Source organism: Cricetulus griseus, chromosome 2 (genome assembly GCF_003668045.3).
Source record: "Cricetulus griseus strain 17A/GY chromosome 2, alternate assembly CriGri-PICRH-1.0, whole genome shotgun sequence".
NCBI classification, from domain to species: domain Eukaryota; kingdom Metazoa; phylum Chordata; class Mammalia; order Rodentia; family Cricetidae; genus Cricetulus; species Cricetulus griseus.
Window position 1 is genome coordinate 120,450,543 of NC_048595.1, and position 21,172 is coordinate 120,471,714.

The 21,172-nt window shown below is 39.1% G+C and overlaps 1 pseudogene; it reads right to left on the bottom strand.

Annotated features, from left to right (window-relative positions):
• Nucleotides 1–20,890: 20,890 nt before the first annotated feature.
• Nucleotides 20,891–20,959, bottom strand: LOC113831604 (annotated as a pseudogene).
• Between the last annotated feature and the right edge of the window lie 213 nt (nucleotides 20,960–21,172).

Below are 21,172 nucleotides of genomic sequence, written 5' to 3' on the forward strand. Positions count from 1 at the left end.
AACAAAGTTGAACATATGTCCTTACTGTATGAATGTACTTCTTTGGGTATAAACCCAAGAGAGGAATTGCTGGATCTTGAGGTAGGCTGATTCCCATTTTCCTGAGAAATTGCCATACTGATTTCCAAAGTGATTGTAAAAGTTTGCACGCCCATCAGCAATGGAGGAGTGTTCCTCTTTCTCCACATTCTCTCCAGCATAGACTGTCATTGGTGTTATTTATTTTAGCCATTCTGATAGGAGTAAGATGGTATCTCAGATTTGCTTTGATTTGCATTTTCCTGATGGCTAAGGATGTGAGCACTTTCTCAAGTGTCTTTCAGACATTTTAGATTCCTCTGTTGAGAATTCTCTATTTAGTTCTGCTCTCCACTTTTTAATTACAGTGTTTGGTGTTTTGGTGGCTAGCTTCTTGAGTTAATTGTATATTTTGGTGATCATCCCTCTGTCCAAATGTGGAGTTGGTGAATATATTTTCCCATTCTGTGGGCTGGCCTCTTGTTTTGCTGACTGTGTCCTTTGCCTTGCAGAAGCTTCTCAGTTTCAGGAGGTCCCATTTATTAATTGTTAATCTCAATGTTTGTGCTACTGAGGTTATGTTCAGAAAGCTATTGAGGGAACCACCTACCTTCTCTTCTAGGATGTTCAATGTGGCTGAATTTATGTTGAGGTCTTTGATCCACTGGGACTTCTGCTTGTCCAAATCCAGCTATGCCAACACAATTTGTTGAAGATGTTAACATTAGCTTCTTTGTCAAAAATCAGGTGTTCACAGGTGTGTGGGTTAACTATCCTGAGTGAGGTAACCCAGTCACAAAAAGACAAACATGGTAAGTACTCACTCGTATATGAATTTTAGACATAGAGCAAAGGATTACCAGCCTACAATCCACATGCCAGAGTAGCTAGGAAACAAGGAAGACCCCAAGAGAAGATTGGATAGTCCCTTGATGAAGAGGAGGGAGACAAGTACCCCTGAACAAAGTGGGACCAGAGGGCATGGGTGGAGAGGAAGGAGGTGAGAAGGGAAGAAGGGGAGAGGGGAGGCTAACAAGAGGATTGATACAGGGGAGGAATAGAGGAGGGCAAGAAAGGAGATGCCTTGTTAGAGGGAGACAATACAGGTTTTTAGAGAGGTCTGACACAGGGCAATTGTTAGGGGATCCACAAAGATGTCCCCAACTAAGAATCTAGGCAGTGGTAGAGAGGATGCCTTTGATGCCCTTCCCCTGTAAGGAGATTGGTGTCTACCTTGGTTACCATTCCTAGAGCCTTCAACCAGTAGATGTTCGCAGCAGAAACAGGCACCCACAGCTAAGCACTGAACCATACCCCTGGAATTTAATTGCACAGAGGGAGGAGGGATGAGCAAAGAATCCAAGACTGTGCTGCAGAAACCCACAGAAACAGTTGAACTGACCTAGTGAGTGCATGGAGACCCTAGTCATAACGCTGTAGAAACAGCATTGGACTGAAAAATGCCCTCTGAATGTGGGTGCCAGCTAGGAGGCCAAGACATTCTATGGGACCTCTAACAGTGGAGCCAGTCTTTAACCCTAGAGCACAAATGGACTTTGGGAGCCCATTCCCTATAGAGGGATAGTATTGCAGTCCATATACAGCAAGGAGGGCCCAGGCCCTTCCTCCAAATGATATGACAGACTTTGAAGGTCCCTGGTGGAGGGCTTCACTACCCCTGGGGAGGAATTGGGGGATGGGTTTGGGGGCTTGGTGGGGAACATGGCTGAATGGGAGGGCGAGGGAATGGGGGGATGGATATGTAAATATGAGTAGTAACTGAAGAATTTAAATTAAAAAAAAAGATTCAGTGTTTTCAGGCTGGAGAGATGTTCAGCACCTAAGAACACTTGCTGCTTTTGTAGAAGAGCTCAAAGAACCTATAACTATTGGTTTATAACCACCTGTCACTCTAGTTCTGGGTGGATCTGATGTCCTCTTCTGGCCTTTGTGCACACCAGCAAGCATTTGATATACATTCATGCAGGTACACACGCCTATACATAAATAGAAAATAAACAAGTAAATAGTTTTTGTAGTAAAAGGACTGTTTGCTATTCAAGTATGAAGAACCCAACTGGCATGTAATAAGGCAGAAGGTTTTGGAAGTGCTTGTAACCCCAGCATTGAGTGAGGCAGGGAAGAGGAGAACACTGCTTGCTGACTGCCAGTGTAGTGTTAGTTCCAGTGAGAGGTCCTGCCTCACAAGAATAAGGGCAAGTGAAAGAAGAGGATAATAGATACCCCCTACTATGTCCACACACAGAGGCTGGTGCACCAGCATGTATACTTGTGTGTATACAATACATACTTACATCATACTCACTCATAAATCCACATATGGTCAGCAAAAATAAAATAAATAACAAGGAAGAACAAAGAAAGACTATGTTTTGTAAGACATTGGGCTTTATGTAGGAATTAATTTGGAAATAGAAGTTAGTATGGAACATGATCTTAAAACTACTATTTGAGTGTAAGAGACATAGCTCTAGATTTGTATAAACTTTATAGGAATTTCTCAACATAAAAATATTAAGATTTGTCCCTGTATAACTTGATGTGATCTAAAATATCTTTATAAGCATATGTAAGAAATTAAAATTTGATCTTAGGTAGACATTATTAAAGCCTTATAGACATATTAAGAATATCACACCAATTTGTAAAACATGGCGTTTTTTTTAATTAGTTCTTTCCTTTATCAGTTCTTCCTCCATCCAAAGTCTCACTGTACCCCTCTGTCTTAGTTAGGATTTTTACTGCTGTGAAGAGTCTCCTAGGCCATGGAAACTCTTATAAAGGAAAAATTTAATCTATGGTGTTCTCTTTCAGTTTCAGAGGTTCAGTCTATTATCGTCATGGCTGAAAGCATGGTGGTGTGCAGACAGATGTGATGTTGGAGAGACAGCTGAGAGTCCTATATCTTGCAGACAATGGAAAGCAATGGTAACACTGGGCAGTATCTTGAGCACAGAAAACCTCAAAGCCTGCCCCCACAGTGACACACTTCCTCCAACGGGCCATACCCACTCCTAAGAGTGCCACCCCCTATGAGATTATTGAGGCAAATTACATTCAAACTACCATATTCCACCCCCAGGCCCCCATAAGCTTGTACCAATATCATAATGCAAAATGCATTTAGTCCAATTTAAAAAGCCCCTATAGTCAATAATAGTTTCAAACTTGTTTCAAAGTCCAAAGACTCTTCTGAGACTCATGGCAATCTTGTAACTGTAATTCCCTGAAAACTTAAAATAAAAAAGAAGATCAAATACTTCCAACATATAATGGCACAGGATATACATTACCATTCCAGAATGTAAGGAAGGTAGCATAGTGAGGAAATACAGGAAGAAAAAGGCCAAAAACCATCTGGACAAACTGCAAACTCTGTATCTTCATATCTGATATCAAAACACTCTTCAGATCTCTCTTCAGCTTTTTTTGACTGCAACACACTTCTTTCTCTTAGGCTGGTTCCAGTCCCTGTTAGCAGACCTCCTTGGCAAGTGTCACACAACTCTAACATCTTGGGTTCTCCAAGGCAATCTAGGTTCCAAGTTCACAGCTTCAGACAAAGGCCTCTCTGAGTCTCTACTTAGGGACAGCCCAGATACACACGTAGCCTCAGCTGCTTTCTTTGGACAGGGAGGCAAATTCCATAAACTGTTTCTTCTATCCGTAACTCTAAAGCCTGAACCATGTGACTGGAGCTGCCAAGTTTTGCTTCTGACTGGACCTAGATCATGGCCCACTCATTCAGTTACATCTTCACCAGCTTTCTGTCCTTCACTGTCTGAGCGTGGCTGTACTGAAACTTGTTCTTTAGACCACTCTAGGCTCAAACTTAGAGCTCTGCTAGCCTTTGACTTTCCAGTGCTGGGATTTAAGGTGTACTCCACCATACCTGGCTTTATGCTTTTCTTTAGTTCTTTTTCACAAGTTGGAAACTTAGATGGGTGGGATCTTGCCCTGAGATCACCACTTCTTGCATTGTATCTCTTAAACTATTTGTATCCCTGATCATATGACTTATCTTCAATCTACTTTCTGGTACTTCTTTTTTTTCCTCAAAATATATATAGTTTTTTATTTCCCTGCTCAACTTGCACCTTTTTATTATAGATCTTTATAAGCATGAATACCAGCAACCGCACAACAGAGTCTATACTAGGCTGTTTTGAGATTTCCTCTGCCCACCTAATTAATCCAAAACTCTTCACTTAGCCTCAGGCAGACTCTTTGGACAAGGGCAAAAGTCAGCCACTTTCTTCACCAAAATATCACAAGAATGATCTCTAGGCAACTTACTAAAATTCTTCCCCGAAATGTCTTGAGTGAGCCCTGGACAGTTCAAATAACTCTTAGCACGCCTGTTTTCTGTGGTCCTACTAGTAAGGCCTATTAAGCAGTGCTTAAAGAATTCCACTGTTTACATAACCAAAAGTACCAAAGTCCAAATTTCTCCAAACAAAATCATGGTCAGGCCTATCACAGCACTACCCCAGTCCTTGATACCAACTTCTGTCTTAGAGTTTTTATTGCTGTGAAGAGACACCATGATGGTGGAAACTTAAAAAGTGAAACATTTAATTGAGGAGGCTCCCTTACAGCTTCAGAGGTTCAGCCCATTGTTGTCATGGTGTAGAACATGGTGGCGTGCAGGCAGATGTGGTGCTGGAGGAACAGATTAGAGTTTTACATCTTGTAGGCAACAGGAAGTTGACTGAGACTCTGGGCAGTAGCCTGAGTATAGGAAACCTCAAAGCCTGCCCCCACAGTGACACATTTCCACCAATAAGGCCATACCCATTCCAAAAGGCCATCCATCCTGATAGTGCCAGTCCCTCTGAGATTATTGGGGCCAATTGCATTTAACTACCACAACCCTCCTTACTCTTTCAAATTCGTTGGCTCTCTTTCCATTAGCTGTTGTTGCATACATACATATTTCTAAATACATAAGTACAACATGCTCTGTCTTTATATAACTTTTTTCTTTTTTAAATTTAAATTAGAAACAAGCTTGTTTTACATGTCAATTCTATTTCCTCTCTCTCCCCTCCTCCCCTGCCCCCAACCAACCTCCTATCCCATCCCCTTTCTGCATCCCAGGGACGGTGAGATCTTCCATGGGGGATCTTCAAAGTTTGTCATGTCATTTGAAGCAGGGTCTAGGTCCTCCCCTGTGTGTCTAGGTTGACAGAATATCTCTCTAAGTGGAATAGGCTCCCAAAGTCCATTTGTGTATTAGGGAAAAATACTAATGCACTGCCAGAGGCCTCATAGATTGCCTAGGCCTCCTAACTGATACCCATAGTCAGGGAGTCTGGGTTGGTCCTATGCTGGTTTCCCAGCTATCAATCTGGGGTCCATGAGCTCCCCCTTTTTCAGGTCAGCTGTTTCAGTGGGTTTCTCTAGCCTGGTCTTGACCCCTTTGCTCATCACTCCTCCCTCTCTGCAACTGGATTCTAGGAGTTCAGTTCAGTGTTTAGCTGTGGGTGTCTGCTTCTGCTTCCATCAACTACTGGATGAAGACTCTAGGATGGCATATAAGGTAGTCATCAATCTCACAGGGAAGGGGCACGTAATGATAACTCTTTCTGCCAGCTGCCTGGGTTCTGCCACCCCTTAGAGCCCCCAAATAAAACAAAGAGATTAATATTAGTTATAAGACTTCTGTTCAATGACTAGGATTTCTCATTTTCTAGTTCTGTCTTAAGTATCAACCATAACCATTAACCTATATATTTTATAAAGACTTATATTATAGAGGACACCAGTGGCATTTTTCCTCTCTTCCCCAGGATCACATGGTGACTCTCCTCTCACTACATTTCCCAGAATTCTTCGTGACTCCTAGACCCACCCATGTTGCTTCCCTATTTGCCAACAGTGCTTTATCAGCCAATAAGACAAACATATACACAGAAGGACTTCCCCCATCAAGGGCATTTAAGGTAACCTCTCCACTATTGCTTATATTGTTAGTTGGTGTCATCCTTGTAGATCTCTGGGCATTTTCCTAGTGGCAAATTTCTCTTTAAACCTAAATGGTTCCCTCTATAATGGTAACTCTTATCTTGTTCACCTCTATTCTTTTCTGACTCAACCTTCCTGATCGCTCATGTCCTTCACCCCCTCCTCCTCTTCTTTTTTTCCTAACTCCCTCTCCCCACCTCCCATGCTCCCAGTTAGCTCAGGAGATCTTATCCCTTTCCCTTCTCCAGGGGACCATGCATGTCTCTCTTAGGGTCCTCCTTGTTTACTAGCTTTTCTGGCAATGTGGACTGTAGGCAGGTAATCTTTTCCTCTATGACTAAAATCCACAAATGAGTGAGTACATACCATGTTTGATAGCCAAAACACACCTGTACAATAAAGGAACTTCCAAAGGCATCACCATCCCTGACTTCATGCTCTATTATAGAGCTTTAATCCTTAAAACAACTTGGTATTGCCACAAAAATAAACAGGTAGACCAATGGAATAGAATTGAAAACCCTGATATTAACCCACACACCTACGAACACTTGATTTTTGACAAAGAAGCTAAAATTATACAATGGAAAAAAGAAAGCATCTTCAACAAATGGTGCTGGCATAACTGGATACAGATGTGTAGTAGATTGCAGATAGACCCATATTTATCAAGATGCACAAAGCTTAAGTCAAAATGGATCAAAGACCTCAACATAAATCCAGCCACACTGAATCTCTTAGAAGAGAAAGTGGGACATACCCTTGAATGAATTAATGCAGGAGACTGCTTCATGAACATAATAACAGTAGCACAGACACTGAGATTGACAATCAATAAATGGGACCTCCTGAAACTGAGAAGCTTCTCTAAGGCAAAGGACATAGTCAACAAGAGAAAACAGCAGCCCACAGAAGGGAAAAAATATTCATCAATCCCAATCTAACAGAGGGCTGATTTCTAAAATTTACAAAAAACTCAAGAAGCTAGTCACCAAAATACCAAATAATCCAATTAAAAAGTAGTATACAGAACTAAATCAAGAATTCTCAATAGAGGAGTCTAAAATGGCTGATAGACACTTAAGAAAGTGCTCAACATCCTTAGCTATCAGGGAAATGCAAATCAAAACAACTCTGAGATACCATCTTATACCGGTCAGAATGGTTCAAATCAAAAACACCAATGACAGTTTATTTTGGAGAGGATATGGAGAAAGGGAATCACTCTTCCACTGCTGGTGGGAGTGCCAACTTGTACAGCCACTTTGGAAATCAGTATGGCGACTCCTCAAGAAAATGGGAATCAGTCTACCACAAGATCCAGCAATTCCACTCTTAGGCATATACCCAAAAGAAGCACATTCATACAACAAGGGCGTCTGTTCAACTATGTTCATAGCAGCATTATTTGTAATAGCCATAACCTGGAAGAAGCCTAGATGCCCCTCAACTGAAGAATGGATAGAGAAAATGTGGTACATTTACACAATGGAGTACTACTCAGTAGAAAGAAAAAACAATGGAATCTTGAAATTTTCAGGTAAATGGGTGGAACTAGAAGAAACTATCCTGAGTGAGGTTACCCAGTCATAAAAATATAAATATAATATTACTTATATGTGTGTTCTTAGCACTAACCATTTCATATTGTATAACCAATCAGTGAATTTAGATGCTTTCCCCTGGAGAAGACTTTTCCCACTGTAAGCATTCCTAAGGTTTTTGCTTTTCTTTGTGTATTGTTGAAGTCTCCTGGGCTATCTCCAATACATTTTAACATGTCTCTTGTCTTTGTTCAGTTCTTGTTTAGGCAGTCATGTTGGTGAGATTTCGGGTATGGCTACTAATGTTCCTAGGAGACACAATCTAGCAAACTCACTGATCCTCCTTCTGGCTCTTACAATCTATCTATGCCTCTTCCAAAATGTTTCTTGAGCCTTGGAGATGTATCTCCTGGGATTGTGCTCCATAACTCCACATTTTCACTGGTGTGGCTTTCTGTATCATCTCTACCTATTGCAAAAAGAAGATTCCTTGATAAAGCATGAGGCCTTCACTCATCTGTACTTATAAGAACACACATTCAGAGTGAAATTAGGTGTTATACTGGCTTAGGAAAGTGTTGAGAAAATCTTCAGAATTACAGTTTAAATCCCGAGAAAGAGCTGAAGAAAGAAAGCTCCATTTTTCATTGCCCTGGTATAAACATATTCCAAACAAGCACATTTGTAGTATTATTTCCAGCAGCATAATAACTCGTTTCTGAGTTATAGAAAATAGACATTGTTTTCCAGTGAAATCCTCAGTAGATGCTGTTCAGGACTGGTGTGACAGAACAAGCTATTTAATTGAATTTTTCTGCAAAATATTTTTCATATACAGAAAACTTAATAAGGTATCCTCTCTTTTTAGCAAATTATTAAAAATCAGTGAACTTTATTGAAATCTCATTGCTTTTTGGTCAAGTATCATCAGCTACTCATGTTTTTCTTCATTTTGGCTCTTTTGGGTGATTAAATGCAGCATTTGTATGAAAATGTTCATGCCATACTGGTTTATTTTAGCATTTCTTTCATTGTGAAGAATTCTCCCTCCCCCCCCTCTCTCTCTCTCTCTCTCTCTCTCTCTCTCTCTCTCTCTCTCTCTCTCTCTCTCTGTGTGTGTGTGTGTTGGGTCTGTTTGTGGGTTTGTGCAAGTGTGTGCAAGTGTTCTTGGCAGTCAGAGAGGTTTTCATAGCACCTATTTCTAGAATTACAGGATGTATGAGGCACCTGACAGAGGCATGGGAAACTTGAATCTGCTCCTCAGTACTTGTCAAGAGTCCTCACCACTGAGCCATCTCTCCAGACCTTAGTTTATCTTTTATTATTTACTAAATTTTCACCCTGTTTTCAGGGCATTGAAAGGATCTGCCCTACTTGATTTTATGTTCTCCACAGTACCAGTACCCTGATTCACACCTAATTTGTTCAATAGAATTTTCATGTGCTCTCCTTAAATGACCATGTTTATTTGCTGTGTCACCAGGATGCTTTTCCTGGCAGGAAGAAAAATTGCAGTTTCTCTTTGGAAGCTGCTGAAACTGTGGTCCAGAGACTTGTGTCAATTTACAGGGAATTGAGGCCTTCCTTTGTTTTTCTGCATTGTTTCATGGTTTGGGCCTACAACAACTAACTACCTAAGAGTACTTGTAGAAACAAGCCCAACAGCCTGCATTTATAGGGGCATAAAGATCCAAGTGGTTTTCCATTATCTTATGAATTCTTTTAATTGCATTGTACAATAGGTTTTTTTTTCCTGTCAGCTCATTAGAATAGAAGAAATCCACCAAATAACCTGTGTGTGTGTGTGTGTGTGTGTGTGTGTGTGTGTGTGTGTGTGTGTGTGTGTGTGTGTGTGTGTGTGTGTGTGTGTGTGTGTGTGTGTGTGTGTGTGTGTGACTAGCTGTCCTGGAACTCATTCTGTAGACCAGGCCAGCCCCAAATTTACAGAGATCCTCTTTCCTCTGCCTCCTGAGTGCTGGGGTTAAAGGCGTTCATCACCACTGCCTGGTCCAACAACATATTCTATAAGAAAGGTTGCTTAAGGAGCATGATATTAGAAAATAGGTGTTCATTAATAAAAATCACAATAAATCAATAAGGAAAGAGTTACTGGTTTGAGATTCAATGATGCTGAGCAATGTTAGTGTCTCGTTGGCTTTGCTGGGGTTGCTCTGGTCTTCTGTCTTGCTTTAGTGTATCTTCAGTACTTCAAAGCTCAGTTTTCACATGGAAATTTTAAGCTCCACAAAGAAATGAGCAGATGTAAAAGAGCCTCACCTCTCCCATCTGTCTCTTCATCTGGAAAGAAAACACTTCCCACATGTCTCTGTGTGATTGATGTAGACTGTTTTCCTTGCCCTGCCCTGCATGATCCCTGCAACATTGTCATGCCCAAGTCCTTGGAGCATGGCCACTGCAGATTTCTGTCAGCAGAATCCCTAGGAGAATGGCTGTTCTGCAGTTCTCTGAAGATCTATTGTCTGAAGTTCACATAACACTTCAGAAAATATAGACACTGAGAGACAACTATCCCTAATATCAATTTCATGTTTTTATGTATTTCCTATAACTTCTCTAAGCATTTCCATTGTTATCTCCTTTTTACTGTCAGGTAAAGGGAGATGCAGAAAAGTTTAGCACCTTCTTTTGTCCAAACTCATACTACTGGGGAGGCAGAGCTGGGATTTCAAATCTGCCCCAAGAATGTATAGGTTTGTGTTCTCTTTCCTCGTCACAAATGTTAGTGGCTGATGTTGTCTGATTGGGTAATACTTGAACATACTGTGTCAGAAACCCGAGGACATCTGTCCCAGGAAAAATGGCTTGAAAGATAAACTTTATTCGTAGGAAACAAGAAGAGTCTTAACATTTAAACCAAAAACTAAAAATACTGCATTTAAGGCTAACAGATCTTTGCAATTCACTAAATTGTGACCGTATATTATATCTGCCATTCTTTCTCCATCAACCAAAGGGCCTTCCTTTGTCAGGGAGTAGGACCCAGTGTGGAACTGATGTCTTTTCTATAATGCTAGAATGTAGAAGAATTGGGCTTTGCATGTTTAACCAATAAGAGTACCAAGCTACCAACTTTTTGATGCATACTTCTTTGTAATAGCTTTTCTGTAAACATCCCCTGTGCTGAATTTTCTCTTTGTCACTTAGTTTCTCATACTTCAGTTCTCTAGAAAATTGTCTTTGTGATGGGGTTGATGATCTACCTAAAGACAAGTGCTTTCTATCTTTTTCCTACTGTGCTAGGCACAGGATCCTAATTATCTTCATCCGTGTTCATTTATTTATTATTTACAGACAGTGTTCAGTTCTAGCTAAGGCATGCTGTGTAGTGAATTTATAGGGTAGTGAAAAATCACTTTGACAACCCATTTTTGGTGCTTACAGATGCAGATTTAATGTTGTATTTCAAAGAGTTTTATTACTTGTCAAGCCTTGATCTGCCTCAAGGTGTGTTATTCCTGTCACAGTCACATGTTATCAGTTATATTCAACTGTATGTTATCTCAGGTCAGCAACTCTGACTTGTGCAACCTTTGATAATACTCATTAATGCTGGTGACACTGCCTCTGGATGAAAAGCCCTGACATGTATGTAATGTATAATTAAACATTCTTATCAGATTCAAAGTTCTATGAGGTATCATACAAATGAAACAAACTTGTGGTATAAATAAGTTAATTTGTCTTCTAAAAATTACTGAGTATTTTCAGGAAAATAAAACTAATATTTTATGTTAAAGTATGAATGATAAACATATATCTATTTCCCTTTCTCTAAACTGTACACATTCTGGCAATCTTTTTGCCTAAAGGTTACAGGTTTTATGTTGAAAATATACTAATTTATAAACTTTTATTTGGAAAGGATGATAAGGGCAAAGTTCAGGTGACTCATTAATGATACACACACACACACACACACACACACACACACACACACACACACACACACACACCTCCCATTGAATTAGAGCTAAAGACAGAGCTGTCTCTCTGAGTATTCTTGAAAGTGTTCACAAGGTACTTCAGTTTCCAATGTGAACACTTTCAAGAAACCTGGTACAAGGGAAACTCACAAGAATCAACAAGAATTACTACAGTGAAGACTCCTGGCAATGGATTCGTAGCCTAAACTGTCCATCTCCTGTGATCAGACAGTACTTCCAGTGGAGGGATTGTGACAACAACCCAGCCACATAAACTTTGACCTATGGTCTATCCTGCCTATGGAATGTGTGGTGGGAGGAAGGTGGTTAAGGGTGAAGTAGATATTGTGGGAATAGCTAACCAATGACTGTTCCAGCCTTAGACCCACACCACAAGAGTGAACCCACCCCTGACACTTCTTGGAGTGCTCGACCCAGAGGCTGGATGGTCCAGAGAACTAGGATAGAACCAATCACAATTTGAGAAAAAAAGTCAATGTAATGTAATGATTACTAATGATGTTCTTCTGTACTAACAGATTGCTTACTACCCCAATTGTCATCTGAGAGCCTTCATCAGGTGACTGATGGAAACAGCTACAGGTACCAACAGCTAAGAAACGTGCTAAGCTCAGGGAGAAAAGATTGTACCAGCCAAGGGGATCAATGATATTCCAAGGGAACCCATAGAAACAACTAACCTGGACTCAAAGTATCTCACAGAGTATCAAATGACAGTCAGGGAGCTGCATGGGACTGACCTAGGCCTTCTCCATAGGTATAACAATTGTGTAGCTTGGTCTACTTGAAGGACTCCCAGCAGTGGGAGCCTCTAATAATTTGGCTGGATTTTGGGAACCTATTCATCCTACTGGGTTGCCTTGCTCAGCCTTAATACAATGGGAGGAGTTTAGTCTTACCTCAACTTGATATGACATGTTTTGTTGATGTCTATGGGCAACCTGCCCCTTTCTGAACAGAAACAGAAGAGGAATGAATTGGGGTGGGAGGTGGAGGGGAGGTTGGGGAGGGAATGGGAAGAAAGGCAAGAGGGGAAACTGCAGTTGGGATGTAAAATAAATGAATAAATTTAATTTTAAAAAGAGCTGAGCTGCAGAAATCAATCCCCATTCCAAAATGGCAGTGTTAGGAAGTCTACAACTTAGTGTAAACTGAGCATGTCAGTTATAAGTGATCCAAGCAGCACACTAGTTCTTTCTTCAGGCTATATTTCCTATGTAATGAAGGGTACCATGAGTTATCATGCCAGGGATAGCTCTTCTAATTCTTTCTGGATCGAAGAGTTTTATTTGTGTGATAGACAGAAAAGACAGGGTCATTTTCTTTTATTCAGAATTGGTAAAATAGCAGTTTAAACAACATCCAGTGAAAACACATTACTCTGAGAAGAAGTAATGTGAATGGAGGTTTGTTATCATTTCAAAGCCACTCTGGGAGACATAGGGAGTTTCACATCAGCCTGGAATGTAGAATGAGAATCTGTGTAAAAAGCAAACAAACAGTATCCTCCCACACACACAGAAAAAGAGTGAGAGCCAATGAATGAATGAATGAATGAATGAATGAATGAATGAATATGAATGAGTTTTAGGTCAACCGATCCTTTAGTTGGTTCCCTAGAATCTTGAAATACTTCAAATTCTCTTCTTTTTTCCTCCACTAATATGAATTATCCCCAAAGAGCCAGAGCAAGGATCTAGCCTACAGTGGCTAAAGCAGGCTTGGGAGATGAAAACACTTCTTACATGACGGGTCATAAAGAGAGGTGCCTCAGGTGGTTAAACCATAAACAGAGTGGATTAAGTGTGGGATCATATGTATCTCAGGCGCATGGTCCTTGACATATGTTGATTGTGTTAGTGGAAGTTCTCGGTTCAGTCATTCTTCTTTTTTTTTTTGGATTCCAACATCAGACCATCCCTGTTTGGTTTTTAACATAGGGTGGTGTTGTAACTCTATGCACTGAAGGCATCTGGACCCCCAAAGGAACATTTTGTGAATCTCAGTGATGTAATTCCACAGATAGGAAACATGATACGCTGCTGGCACTCAGGTTTCGAAGGGCTAATAATGCTATGTACCACTGATGAGGAGGAATCCCCACACAATGAGAGCTTCCTGTCTAAAATACCACATAGCTGCCTACTGAGGAGCATCAAGCCTCTGTCTGGATGCTCATTAGTTTCAGTCTTCAAAATTATGCTATCAGGCAACTGACTATCTTGTTAGGCATATAACATGCAGAAAAAAAATTCCCTATAATTAGCCAGAAGCTCAGAAATCCTATTAATAACTATTAGTCCCCTCTTTGCCCTCCAAAGGAACTGTCACCTGCCAACTCACTGTCAACTGCAGTCATGCTACTCCTGTAGCCCAACTACTGACCTTCTCCATCCTGGATCCTCCCTGCTGGTCCAGACTGATGATGTGGAACTCAATCTAGTCCCCAGTTACAGTCTCACATGCTGTATGAGAGGGAGCACTTTAGATTAAATAGCTGCTATTTTTTATTAATGTCATCTAAGATTGTAAAATTGTTACCAGATTATCAGTTACAACTCCAAAGCTTTTCATATGAAATATTGATAACCAAAGTTTCTGTCATTCTACAATTGAGATTTGCAACCTTTTCCGGTGTTTGTCAGTGTGTGTGTACATGTGATGGGAGATGTCCTTCTGTATATATGAATAAAACACTGATTGGCTGATTGGCTGATTGGCCAGGCAAGAAGTATAGGCAGGGCTAGAAGGTGAGGAGAATTCTGAGAAACGTAAATAGGCGGAGTCACCATTGTACCCAGTAAAGGAAAAACAGGTCTGGGCATTCTCTGGTAAGCCAAGACCAAGTGGAAATATATAGATTATTAGAAATGGGTTAATAATTAAGACAGAGATAGCCAAAAAGAAGCCCTAGTCATCTGCCAACAATTATATAATTAATATGGCATCCATGTGTTTATTTGGGGATCAAGTTTAGCGGGACCCTGCTGGGCCAGAAACATAAGCTGTGCTTGCTTATGGAGGCCAGAAGTTTCAGAGGCTGGGCCTTCCTTGAACCTAGGACTTGCTGTTTGGGATATACTGAATGGACAGAGAACTCCAGAGATCCAACTTGTCTGTGACCATTTCCATGGAGTTACAGGCATGTGCTACCATGTCTACCTTCTTTTTTAACATTTGTGCTGGGGATTTGAACTCAAGGCCTTATGCTTTCATAGGAGTTACTTTACCCACTAAGCTATCTTCCAGGCCATGAACTGGAAGTGGAAGTGGCCACATGCAACACATAAATGAATGGACATGAGTGTATTTAAAATACACCTTATTTATAAATACATGTGGTAGAATAGATTTGTCTTATGGAAAATGTTTTGCTAGCCTCACTATAAACACAACTCATTATTAGATTAAAATTCAAGTGTAATTTTCATTTATTATGGCTGTTGATTTCAGCCAACAATTCTAGCCATCTGAAAACCTTCTGACTTCTAGTTCTTCTATCATCTAGGAAAATAAATAGGACATTTTTCATAAAGAACATATGCCTTATAATACATATAATCTTCATAAATATGTAATCCATATAAACATACACTCTTTTAATGTAAGAACATAAAATGCCTTAAAAGACCTTGTGCTGCATTCTTATGATTTTAGTTTGAGAAAATCAGCGGTCTAATTTGATAAAGACATTTTGGCTTATCATAAATACATTTATGATATGGCTTCAAACACCTTTCATATGAGGAACAGTTGCTTCCTCACAAGAGTTAAGAGACTATATTGTTTCCCTGAGCCTGATTGATGTCTATGACAAGCTTCTGTCTTACCATTATAATCAAGCTTGCACATCTGATATTGGTCATATAAAGCAGGATTTTATTTAATCATCTGTGTTCAGGTGTTTTTACAGTTTGCTGAGAAAAGATATAAATCTGTTTAGATTTACCCCATTATTCCTAGTTAAGCTATTTGTGCAGGTGCAAATCTAGGAGACTGTACCAAGACTGAACAAGTGGCTGACTAGTCATAAGATCATCTGTTGGTCCATTGGCACCTCTGTGTCCCCAAAAGCCTAGGGCATGCTGACCTCCATCAGACTTCCTAACTAACTGTTCAAGGAGAATGAGTGATTACTCTAAGAATGTTATAACTAAGAATGTTTTTTACAGAATATCCTTTTCTTATTTTTATTGCCTACTCTAAATAAAACTGTGACTAATAGACTTGAGTGTTTTTTAAAATTACCTTTTGTAAATTTAATTTCTTTAATTACTACTAATGCATCAGTTATAGCATTATGAATTTGAAAAGTGAAAGAAAATGTGTAACTCTGTTTTTCCCCCATTTCCCCCAGGTTGTAAGATTATTACTTCCATTTCCATAGACATACTCCAATTTCCTCTCCATTCCTTCCTGCCTTTCTCTCCCTCATATCCATCCCCAATTTTTATGTTTTCTTTAGAACTTACTCAGCAGGCTGTCTTTTTCTGCTTAAAGACAAGTCAATAAATAACTAATAGAGTACTATGAGACATAAGAAAGCATTCCTTTTCCTAAGAGGTAGAAGAATTCTTAGTAGTTATTTTTGGTGGTAGATATTAAAACCAGAGTCTACTGAATGCAAGCCAGGTGCACCACCTCACAGCTAGATGACCAACATGAAGGTATCTTAAATTTATAATTATATAGTATAATTATTTAGGTATTTATGGTTATTTAGTATAATTTACCAAACTATAAAACATATTATATTTCTGTAATAAAATAATATGGAAAAAATTATTTTAATATTATTGCCATAATGTGAATCTTAATTATTTTTAAATGCACGCAATATATTGGGAAATATTTACTTATCCAAATTTGAAGCTTGTTATTCATTTTCTTCTTAGAAACTTTCAGTTGTTGAAATAAAATAACTTTATTAAGACTATAATGTAGCTGTGAGAAAGTTCAGAGTCTGTTTCTCTCAGGTTAAAATTACAGAATAAGACCTTAGAATAATGTTGGAAAAAAATAGATATGAAGGCATATTAGGTTACTTATGTAGGTCTACTATGCCGGTTCTGATTTTTATGTTTTAATTGATAATTAAATCAAAGTTCTCCTTTTTAATTTTTTGCCATTTAAATTTTAAATTTTTTTCGTATATTTTGATCATATACTTTCCCCTCCCCCAACTTCTCACATTTCTCCCCACCTCCTAATCTACCCATATTTAACTTCTTTCTCTGTGTCTCTCAAAAGTAAATCCAGGCAAAACAACAACAAAAATTAAGACCAAAGCATACAAACAACTGACCAAAAAAATAATCAGTAAGACAACCATCAGTGCATTGATAGGTGACTGTCACTGGACCTCAGAGAGGACCTGCAAATAAAGCAATCCTTCTGTCTCAGATCACCCTAACTGCTGTGCTGGGCCAGTCATAGTGACTGCAATGGTGTGCCCTGCAGTCCATGATCTTCAGACTAAGTGCAACTTTTCTGCATAGTGAATTTTGACAATTGGAATGATTTTTTTAATTAGCCTGGAAAGTTTATATATTATTAGCATATCTATCCCTTTTGAGATAGAGGCAGGCAATATTCAATAGTGTGCAATGAAAGATTACATTTCAAAAGCCAGGAATTTTAATTACTAGCAGCTGTGTTTTGATTTATGAGAATGGAGATTTTCAGTGCTATTTTCAGTAGGAGTGGTTTGTTTATGCCAATCAGGGTTTTAAAGTCATTTTGACTCAGTTTACTATTGAACTATTTCTTTGCTTTACTTTTAATGAAAGTGAAATGGATTTTTTTTCTGAATTTTAATTTTTCTAGTAATCAATATTTTTTATTTCATCCTACCCCATTTGAACTTTGCCTTGCATATTTTTTCTTTGGGCATGTGTGATTTGATTAATTGTTAATAAATGGACAGTTTAATTGGCACTAGGTTTCAGTTTTAATAATGTCACAAATTATATTTTTAGGTATTTACTAAAACTGACTGTAATTGAAAGTTGAGGATAAATACCATTGAACTGAATACAAGTTTGCTGTGGCAAAGCTGTAGTATTTTAAACACATTTGAAAATGTTACTGGTTTGTAACTGGACAGAGGGAGGTATGCATTTCTGAGACCTGGTCTCAAAAGTTAAATGTGGGCCTGGGTAGACCTGTGGAGATGTGGAGGGGTGGGAGGGGACCACCTTTGCTGATGACTGTTAGTAACTCTCTCCCACCCTCCCAACCCCCTGAGCTGCCCAGTGTTGCTGCAGGCATGTCATTCCTGCCTCCATAGTTACTGCTTCCCGTTGGCATGAGACATGACTCATTATCTGTTATGAGCATCACTGCTGTGATAGGACATTTATCATCTCCTCGAAAGCTGTCTGATATAGAGGCCATCTTATGCTTAAGAAATGTTCTCTCACACACAGCCGTTTTGCTAGTTAGAAGATAAAAAAACAAAACAAAACAAAACAAAAAATGTTTTTTCAAGTTAACATGGACTCAGAATGTGTCTTTGAATAAAAGTTCACTTTATTTATTTATTTTTTTATTTTATTAGTTCAAATTAGGAACAAGCTTGCTTCACATGTCAATCCATTCTCCCTCTCCTTCTCCTCCCCCTCAACATCCCACCTGCCCCTAGCCATCTCCCCTCCACTCCCCAGGCAGGGTAAGGCCCTCAAAAGGGGCTCCCCAAAGTCTACCACATCATCCTGGGCCAGGCCTAGGCCCTTCCCCATGTGTCCAGGCCAAGAGAGCATCCCTTCACATGGGATGGGCTCTCAAAATCCCTTCTTTTTTTTAAGACCTTACATATTTAATACAGTGAGTTACTCCTGTACAAATGGAAAAAAAATTAAGTTGAGGTCTTTGATCCATTTTGATTTAAGTTTTGTGCAGGGCGAAGGGCTTGGGTCTATCTGTAGTCTTCTACATGTTTGCATCCAGTTATGCTAGCACCATTTGTTGAAGATGTTCTCTTTGATCCAGCGTATATATTTGGATTGTTTGTCAAAAATCAGGTGTTTGTAGGTGTGTGGGTTAATTTCAGGGTTTTCAACTCTATTCCATTGGTCTACCTGTCTATTTTTGTGCCAATACCAAGTTGTTTTCAGGACTATAGCTCTGTAACAGAGCTTAAAGTTAGGGATGGTGATGCCTCCAGAAGTTCCTCTATTGTACAGGGTTGTTTTGGTTATCCAGGGTCTTTTGTTTCTCCATATAAAGTTGAGAATTGTTCTTTCAACTTCAGTGAAGAAATGTGTTGGGGTTTTGACGGGGATTGCATTGAATCTGTAGATTGCTTTTGGCAAGATTGTCATTTTTTCTATGTTGATCCTGCCTATCCAAGAGCATGGGAGATCTTTCCATTTTCGGGTATCTTCTTAATTTCTTTCTTTAGAGACTCAAAATTCTTACGGTACAGGTGTTTCACTTTTTTGGCTAATGTTACTCCAAGGTAATTTATATTGTTTTTGGCAAGTGTGATGCTTTGTGAAGTGTGATGCTTCTCTGATTTCTTTCTCCACCAATGTGTCATCCGTATATAGTAGGGCTATAGATTTTTTTGAGTTAATCTTGTATCCTGCCACTTTGCTGAAGGTGTTTATCAGCTGTAGGAGTTCCCTGGTTGAGTTTTTCGGGTCACTTATGTAGACTACCATATCATCTACAAATAGTGAGATTTTGATGCCTTCCTTTCCGATTTGTATTTCCTTGATCTCCTTTTGTTGTCTTATTGCTCTAGCTAGAACTTCAAGGACAACATTGAAGAGATATGGAGAGAATGGACAGCCTTGTCTTGTACCTGATTTTAGAGGAATTGCATTGAGTTTCTCTCCATTTAATTTGATGTTGGCTGTTGGCTTGCTGTATATTGCTCTTATTATTTTGAGGTATGTTCCTGTTATCCCTGATTTCTCCAGGACCTTTATCATGAAGGGGTGTTGGATTTTGTCAAAGGCTTTTTTGGCATCTAGTGCGATGATCATGTGATTTTTTTCCTCAGTCTGTTTATATTGTGGATTACATTGATTTATTTTTGTATGTTGAACCATCATTGCATACCTGGGATGAAGCCTACTTGATCGAGATGGATGATTTCTCTGATGTGTTCTTGCATTCGATTTGCCAATATTTTATTGAGAATTTTTGCATCAATGTTCATATTGTTCTGTAGTTCTCATTCTTAGTTGTGTCTTTATGTTGCTTGGGTATCAAAGTTATTGTGGCCTCATAAAAAGAGTTTGGTAATGACCCTTCTGCTTCTATGTTGTGGAATACTTTGAGGAGAATTGGTATTAGCTGTACTTTGAATTTCTGGTAGAATTCTGCACTGAAGCCATCTGGCCCTGGGCTGTTTTTGGTTGGGAGACTTCTAATGACTGCTTCAATTTCATTAGAGGTTATATGTCTATTTAAGTTTCTTTTCTGTTCTTGATTTAATTTTGGTAAGTGAAATCTGTCCAGAAAATTGTCCATTTCCTTTAGATTTTCAAATTTTGAGGAATATAGTTTTTCAAAGTATGACATAATGATTCTCTGGATTTCCTCTGTGTCTGCTGTTATGTCCCCCTTTTCATTCCTGATTTTATTAATTTGCATGTTCACTCTTTGTTGTTTGGTAAGTTTGGATAAAGGTTTGTCTATCTTGTTGATTTTCTCGAAGAACCAACTTTTTGTTATATTGATTCTTTGTATTTTTCTTCTAGTGTCCATTTTATTAATTTCAGCCCTCAATTTGATTATTTCCTGGCGTCTGCTCCTCCAGGGTGTATGGCTTCTTTGTTTTCTAAACCTTTCAGTTGTGCTGTTAATTCTCTAGTGTGATTATTCTCCTGTTTCTTTATGTGGGCATTTAGTGCTATGAAATTTCCTCTTAGCACTGCTTTCAGAGTATCCCATAGGTTTGGATATGTTGTGTCCTCATTCTCATTGAATTCTAGGAAATCTTTAATTTCTTTTTTTTTATTTCTTCCTGGACCCATGAATTGTGCAATTGGGTGTTACTTAATTTCCATGAGTTTGTCGGTTTTCTTGTTGTTGTTGAATTTTAATTTTAAAGCATGGTGGTCTGATAAGACACAGGGGGTCATTTCAACATTTTTGAACTTGTTGAGGTTTGCTATGTTGCCAAGTATGTGTCTATTTTAGAGAAGGTTCCATGTGGCACTGAGATGAAGGTAAATTGTTTTGTATTTGGGTGGAATGTTCTATAGATATCTGTTAAGTCCAATTGCGCCACAACTTCTATTAGTTCTTTTGTTTCTTTGTTAAGTTTCTGTCTGGTGTTCCTGGCCAGTGGTGAGAGTGGGGTGTTGAAATCTCCCACTATAAGTGTGTGCGGTTTTATGTGTGATTTGAGTTTTAGTAATGTGCGCAGGGGCCATGCTAATCATCTCTGTATCGTTCCAATTTTAGTATATGTGCTGCCAAAGAGGGCACTATTTTATTTTTTAAATCCCCCTTTAATTGCCTCTAGATCTATGCTTCTAGCAATGATGAATTAAATATCTGAGGGTGAATTTTATTTAGCACAGCCAACCCTAAGGGGGGGCACAATAGAGGAGGCAGTGGTTTTCAGTGTGGGTGTGTACCATATGGAATTCTGATATTGAGAGATCAGAGACTCTATAGTCACCTTCCTAGTGTGTATCA